The sequence below is a fragment of the Stigmatopora nigra genome, chromosome 14, assembly GCF_051989575.1.
Source record: "Stigmatopora nigra isolate UIUO_SnigA chromosome 14, RoL_Snig_1.1, whole genome shotgun sequence".
In the NCBI taxonomy this organism is placed as follows: Eukaryota; Metazoa; Chordata; class Actinopteri; order Syngnathiformes; family Syngnathidae; genus Stigmatopora; species Stigmatopora nigra.
The window spans coordinates 3,031,581-3,039,431 of NC_135521.1; the positions used below are offsets into that span (position 1 = coordinate 3,031,581).

The following is a 7,851-nucleotide window of genomic DNA, read 5'->3' on the forward strand; positions in this document are numbered from 1 at the left end:
CAACATTGTTTAAAAAATGAAGAAATTTTTGGCTTTTATTGACAGCTATTGAAGGAGGATTTTGGATTTGACAACATTTTCATGATGGCATATTACCTATTTTATAAAACCCTAAAGCCAGGAGAAAGGTCAAACCTGCCTTCAACAGGAATTTAAAGACTAATGGCTTGAAACACTGTGCCAGAACCCAAAGGGTTACATGTCGCCTCAATACTATGGGTGTTATGGCTGGCAGCCTTTACACACACTATGTAGGGGGGGTGTGGTTTACCTGTAGAGTCTACAGGTACATGGAGTTGTGGCTCCACCCCTGTGAAAGAGCCCTGCCCAGGCCAACACAGCTGTAATTAATTCCCCAATCATCCCTCCTCCAATCAAGATTCACTTCCTGCCCTTATTTAAACTCTTTTCAAATGTCAGTTCGCCTTTTGCCCTTGATGCCTTGATGCCTTGCTGAGTTGCAGGCTTGTGAGTACGTTACTCCCTGTTATATTTTGTATGTGTTGTTAATGATTTTTAAGTTGCATAGGGGGACTTGAGATAAGTTTAGACACCCCGGGGTATACATATAGTTTGTGCATTTAGACAGTTATTCCCCTGTCTAGATTTTATTACATCAGTTTGACAGTGGCACCCTTCGGTCTTATTTCATGTATTTTGTGGGTGTTCATTTGGAGATAATCCAAATCATGAAGATAATTTTTATCTAAAAGTTAGTTTTATCTGAAATACACTTTGACATATCATTAAAGTGTCACACTGACGTAAGGTTGTTGGCCTTACTTCCACTTTCATTTTGAAATCCTTACCCTCTTTATTTAAGATTACTTCCTCAATTCATCCTTCATCATCATGTCTAAAACATCATATTGTGGCTTCATATGGCTTGATGGCCTTCTGATGGTGAGCCAATCAGGAGAAAAAATCACTTTTCACTCTTATCCTCTTAAACAATGTGGCCAAATTTAACACTGTCTTTGGAATTTCTAAAGTTGTGTTGGAAATACACCAAGTGAGGAACTAGGAATGTCACAGAAAGCTCTCTTTCACCTGATTGACAGCCAATCCAGAGAAAAGAACAGTCAGCCGCAGTTGTGACCAGGAAGTGACTGTTTGCTTGAATTCTATAGGAGAATGCAAAGCTAATTAAATTCCCTACGTTTTGTCTGACATCTTCCCACATGACCACAAAGTCACCATCTATAGTGGAATGTAAAGCGATTCTTGTCAAAAGCTCAATTTATCACCTTTTTTCTGTATTCAACAAAGCTTTTGGGCAGCAGACAAAGTTTGAGTGTGATAAGATCTATTCTTCAATCAGCAGCCATATCTTTTTTGCCAGATATATCTATGTAACTTATCAATATTGATATATGAAACAATCAATCTGGCATACCAGGTACCTCCCTTTGTATTTTCCAATGCATTTCCCCTTCTGCTGAATGCTAATAATATGATGCAAAGTATTCCTCTTCCTAAATTCCCATAAGCACAGGCCCGGATTTTGCGGTGTTTACCGAGAATCATCAGCAGGTTTCCCCTATCGGGCGACGTGCGCACATGTGCCGGACTTCCACTTAATGCTCTCTCTGTCCTTTTAATGGATTCTGCTATCGCGCTCGCTCACACGCTCATTAACATTCAAAGGCGCCCATGATTAATTCGCATCGAAACAATTGATTTTTGTCCCCGCGTCCGTCTGGGGAAATAACGGATGGCTTCATCATTGGTGAGGATGGATGCACCTGGACCTACTACCTCATGAGATGATGGAGCGCGGGTGTCATCATCAAGTCAAGAAGAAGAAATGTAGAAAGGGATAAATAATAAGCAACAAGGTTGCCGGGAAACATTTGAAACTTGGTGCTTTATCTCGTGCTGTGTCATTAGACTCCAATAGAACAGCAGGAAAAGACAACTTGAAAGTTGGACTTTCAAGGACTTTTTTGGAGCTTTTTGTCAGTTAATTTAGAAGTTTGACTCCCAAATTAGCTTCAGATGAATTAGGGACACTAAATGGATAATTGAACACAAAATAGTATTTTACATTTATACTTGAATTTGCTATTTGTCTACTGTTTTTACCAATAATGAATTTATTTTAATTATTTGGGAGTATCAGAAACTTTGTGATTTAGTCACAAGATCGGATTTGAACCCAACTGATGGGATAGTTGTTTACTACGCTGACTTTGGTACGGGCAAGCGAGGGAATTGATACCCGCTCAGTGATGGTATGAGTGAAAATGGTTCGGTTTCTATGTGCCTTATGGCTCACTGGTGACTAGTCTAAGGGAAAGTCTGCCTTTTGCCCAAAGTCAGCTGAGATCCAGCAACCCTTGATGAATGAATGAGCCTACCATAAGCATGATAGGCTGGTTAAACACTCTAAATTGTGAGCGTGAATGATTGTCCATCTCCTTGTGCAATGCAATTGGCCTGCTACCAATTGAGGGTATCTGTTAGTTAGCTGGGATAGGCTGCAGAACCCAGCACGACCCTTGTGAGGATAATTGGCATAGAAAATGAATGTGTTATGTCCTTAAGATGGCTGACCCGGCACGTCGTCTCTCTCCGATGGCTCACAGTGCATCTAAAACACCAAATCTCATACATATGAGGTCTGTGGTTGCGACCACCCATGTCCCCGTAGGCTCTCTCTATACGTAGGAACATTTTCACAAATCTCTGCTCACCTGTCACTTTGCCATCACCACACAGGAGAAAGGAAGAAATATGGAAATGTCGGCCACTGCACCACTTAATTATTCATACTCCAGTGAATAATCAGATTACAGTTGATGAGCATCCTGAATAATTCACCGAGCCGTGATTGGGCCCCGGGAAAACCACAGGGGAAGTTACCGGAATCGGCCCCGCGGCGACTTTGCCGGTCCCTCGTCGCCGTTTTCCGCTTCGGCGGAGAGGTTAATGACTTCGGAGGGGCGGAGGGAGAAGCGTCGTCATATGAGAGCCGATCAAATGCGTCTTTTATTCTAGTTTTTAAAGAAACAATCCACCTGCTTTAATTATCCCCGCTGAAAGTAATTTCCCGAAAAAGCCCAGCGCTTCATCGAAATGGAACAAACTGCCTCACACCGTTTGGGGAATTAGAAATATGCATGCCTCAAGGAAGAACACAAACTCTATTTAGCTCAATATTATGACCATTAACATGCGGGACAAAAGTCCCGTGGTGAAGAACGGTACTAAAACTATTATTAAAACTACAATAACCCCTTTTTGTTTTTTGCCCAAGGCATATTTTGAAATTATTATCTCACTATAACCCGATTCGCACGGGATTAGGATTACCTGTTCTGAGTTTTGATAAACTACTGCGGTCTAATATGTGCATTATGTGCCATGTTTGTAAAATGTGAAGTGAAATGTACATATTTTATGATGTAGAACTCATTGGCTGGTATTGATGGTGCCAAATATCCAAACCATTTTAGCTGCTCATTCTGATGATTATGTACTTGGTGGTGTAGAGGTTCGCACACCTCGCTTCGGTGACGGGCATGTGCGGGCTCGATTCCCATGTGGTGCTATGATTGTGATGATGGTCGCTTGTCTATGTGTTCCTTATGGCTCACTAACAACCAGACTAATCGGCCTTTTGCCTGAAGTCAGCTGGGTTGACCTCCGCCAAAACTTGCAACCCTTACGAGGATGCACAGTATGGGATGGTCTCCAGCACTCCCACGAGCCTTGTGTTCAATCAGTGACTAGCCAATCACAGGGCACAATGAGATAACAACCCCGTGTGAGGATAAGTGGTTTAGAACATGAATGAATGAATCATTAATTATGTTTTAAAAAATCCAATTTACAAGAAAATATCTCTCTCATCTCATTTTTCGATCCGCTTTATCCTCATTAGGGTCACAGGGGTCCTGGAGCCTATCCTAGCTGACTCCGAACCAGAGATAGGGGACAACCATGCACACTCACACAATTTAGAGTATTTAATCAGACTACCATACATGTTTTTGAATGTGGGAGGAAACCAAAGTACCCAGAGGAAACCCACAAAGGACTGGGGAGAACATGTAAACTCCACACAGATGGACATGACCTGGATTTTAACCCAGGACCCTGGAGCTGTGAGGTCAACTTGCTAAACACTCATCACTGAGCCGCTACAAGAGAATATTTGCTATAAAAAGGAATTGAACAATATTTTATGTTTATAAATAGTCTACCCAACCATCAGAAATACTGTCCTTACATTAGTTGTTTAATTTTGGCAGCCAAGTTGGAAAACACAACTGCCCTCCGAATAAAACTGTGACAATGTAGCCTGCTACAAAAAAATGAGGTGGCCAGCCCTGGAGTAGATGTATATCTTTCTTTGTATATTATATGTTGCATACCGCAAATGTTTGAGCACCAATATCGTGCAAAGAGAAGAGAAGCAGGGCAGACTCCCTCCCATAGGCGCAGAAGTTTAGCGCACCCTTGGCCGAGCAATGATTCCAGATTGGCCCCGCGGCCACACCATGCAGACGCCTGACCCAGTTTGGCCGAGAAGAGACGGTGGCTCTCCCGGCCTCAGCCTGGGCGACATCTTCAGGAAACAATGGCTAAACTCATCCGGAGAATTTTTCCAAATGCCAATTAAAGCTCTGATTAAAGATTTCACAACTTTTGAGTAATTGACTATATAATCAATCATAACATTTGTATGTTTGTAGTTTCCTCCCACATTTCAATGACACACAAGGTAGACTGATTGGATACTCTAAATTGCCCCTAGGTAAATGAGTGTGAGCATGAATGGTTGTTTGTCTCCTTCTGCCCTTCGAATGGTTGGCCACCAATTCAGAGTGTCCTCCGCCTGGTTCCGATTGTCACGCTAAGATAGGCTTAAGTGCCTCACGCGACCTTAGTGAGGTTATAGTGGTTCAGAAAACAAGATGAGAGGAGTTATTTCAACTTAGTATTAATTTTAAGAATTATTTATGTCTTTCATTCATTCTTTCTTTTTTATTTCTTTCATTTATTTCTTTTCTAAGATTTGTTTGTCCACATCATTATTCAGTTTATATTTATTTATTTCAAAAACCTTTGCTACATTTTTATTTCTAGTTCAACTTTTAATATTTATTTCTTAAGATATTTTATTATTTCTTTTATTTTACATTATGTTTAATTCAGATTCATGTAGATGTGTATATTAATTGATATTGATTTAGTTTTTTATCTTTTCATTCACATTTATATTCCATCATTTGAACATTTTTTTTCACCATATATATATATTTTTTCAAAATTCATTCATTTCAAAATTTTCTTAAATGAATGTTTAGTTTATTATTTATTCCGACAATATTTTTTTCAATGGTATGGTAGGATTGTGGCGCCCTGAGCGAGCAATGTCAGGCAATGGCAAGTAACGGAACCTTTTCACGTTTTATGCAAGATACATTTTTTCTTGAATTTCATTCATAGAAATCAAAATACATTTTGTTTATTCTTATATCTGTCTATCTTTTCTCTATTTTGAAATAAATGACCGTATCGACCGCATTGTGTTGTTATGGCGTTTCGTCTTGCAGTTTTGTGTACGCCATGTCTAATTTGTGCGCATATATGCCATCGATTAAGTCAACAGTTTTTTAGCTACAAATATGGAGTATAAGTGAGAAACTACAGTAATTTTTCAATGTCTTTCCGTGGAGCTTGACTTTTTCAGTCAAAAATGAACATATCTGTCTTTGACAGACACACAAAAACATGTTAGACGTCACGCTTTGAAATGGCAGATCTCTTTTGTTCCTCTAAACTTTTGCACATGTAAGCATCTTTCTGACCAGCTTAGGTGGGTATTGTTTGATTTTTTTTTTTTTTTTTATCAGCAAACACGGGCAACAACAAACCGGACATAATGTTTGCTCAGCTTTCGCTTTGTGTCAGCAAGCTTGTGGCCACATTTCATGCCTCTGTGACTCTTAATGAACCCGTAGAAACTACATTTTGTGTGTTTTTATTTTTTTCCCTACTCCCTCTCTGCACCAGTCCTCCATATCTCCCCCAAACAAGACAGAGTAAACAAAGATAACATTAAAAACATCCCACTGTGGACCGTTGGGAACAAACACAACACTGCGATAGATTATTTATTTTGATACGTTGGGAATAATAGCTCGCTAAGCAAAATAGTTTAGGTCATTTTGCTACAGTAGGGAGTTACAGACAAACAAACTAAAGATCAAAACCTCGCTGAAATTTGATACACACAGAGTGGAGATTCTTAAGGGGAAGTTGGCGCGTTTAGTAATAAAACTGTGAAATAAGTAACTCTCATTGTAGTTAACCATACAGTTTTTTTTAGAAATGTTCCTCTTCAAATATTTTGCAAAGGTTAGGGCTACCTCTAAAATAATAATGATTATAATAATAATAAAACTGATACTAATAAAAATAATAAAATGATAAAAAATAAATGAATTATAATAATAATGAGAATAATAATGATGACGACCAGGACGACAACAACAACGACAATGATAATGATAATAATGCTACAAACTGTTTTAATTGAATTTTGCTCCTGTTTGCACAGAACCCAACTGTTGTTATAACAACATTTTTTTTCTTCTGTTCACTGGCGTACATTGTTTCGTTTTGTTTCATGAGTGTGTCCAGTGTTTTTTTTTTCCAAGAAATGTTCATTCATTCATCTTCCATACCGTAGATCTTCGAAAAGGTAGCAGGGGTTGCTGGAGATTGGCTACATTATCCCACGTGACCATGGTGAGGATAAAGCGGGGATATAGCCTGCCTTTCGCCTGAAGTCAGCTGGTATTAGCTCCGGCAACCCTTAGGTTCCAGAAGATTAATTAATGAATATATTGTATTCATTTGATAATTTTCTCTTTATACCTTATTAAGTAACGGCGAGCAAAAACATACAAACCTCTGTGACCTTTGAATCACAACCATACAATTCATTTCACTCTTCTGTTTCATATTCAAAACATTCACTGCCATTTCAAATGTATTTCTATCAAAGTCATCCAATCTGTTAACAATGCATGACGATGTAAGATGGATTCTTCCAGGAGATTCCGAGTGTTGGCAATATGCTCAATTTCACCTTTTTATCGTCTGGAGGCCCCGCGACATATGGTGGCACGCATCTTCGGCCGAGCGGAAAAACATGACTGGTCTCACGGGCAGGCCGATCCAAAACAGCAAGATGTCCGTCAGGCGGTCGACTAGCTGGAAAAATAAAAGATGCTTAAACAGCTGCTCAGAAAAAACGGAAAGAAGGTTTTATTTGGAAATGGAAATTTCATATACTGGATTTGAATGAAAATATATAATAATATGGAATCATAACATGAATTGGCCATCTCTGAACAGTAAAATAAACAGCGTGAATTGAACAGAAAACACAGCCAATATAGTATGAATTGGTATTATAAATGTATTTCTTTATTAACTTATTACCTATCTATTTATGTCTAAAATCCCTTTCCTATTTCTGCATCCTCACCCTCTTACTACTGTGACATCGAAATTCCCCGAATACGGGATGAATAAAGTTATCCAATCCAATAAAGCACATCTCTAAATGACACGGACCATACTTTTGCTCAGTGGCCATACTTTGCTTACCACTTTGTTTTCAGTATTACAAGCCCTCTGCTGCCCAAAATGAACATTGTTTCACCCCAATGTATGACGACTTCCAAATGTCAAATATTTGCATTTGTCTCGTTAATTGACCACATCTTGTCCGTCTTTGCTGCCCCAAGGGTTTCATCTAGTCAGTAGGCGGTCCTAAGTCCAATTAGAACCGACGGCACCTTCAGGCTGAATTCCGTCAAAACTTTTTAT

At 39.2% G+C, this 7,851-nt stretch overlaps 1 long non-coding RNA gene across 1 annotated transcript; it reads left to right on the plus strand.

Moving 5' to 3' along the window:
• Window positions 1–440: 440 nt before the first annotated feature.
• On the plus strand, window positions 441–7,372 carry LOC144207843 (uncharacterized). The gene is made up of 3 exons (XR_013328801.1): window positions 441–472; window positions 6,704–6,762; window positions 7,071–7,372. It is a non-coding gene; the product is annotated as an uncharacterized LOC144207843 (long non-coding RNA).
• Window positions 7,373–7,851: the final 479 nt, after the last annotated feature.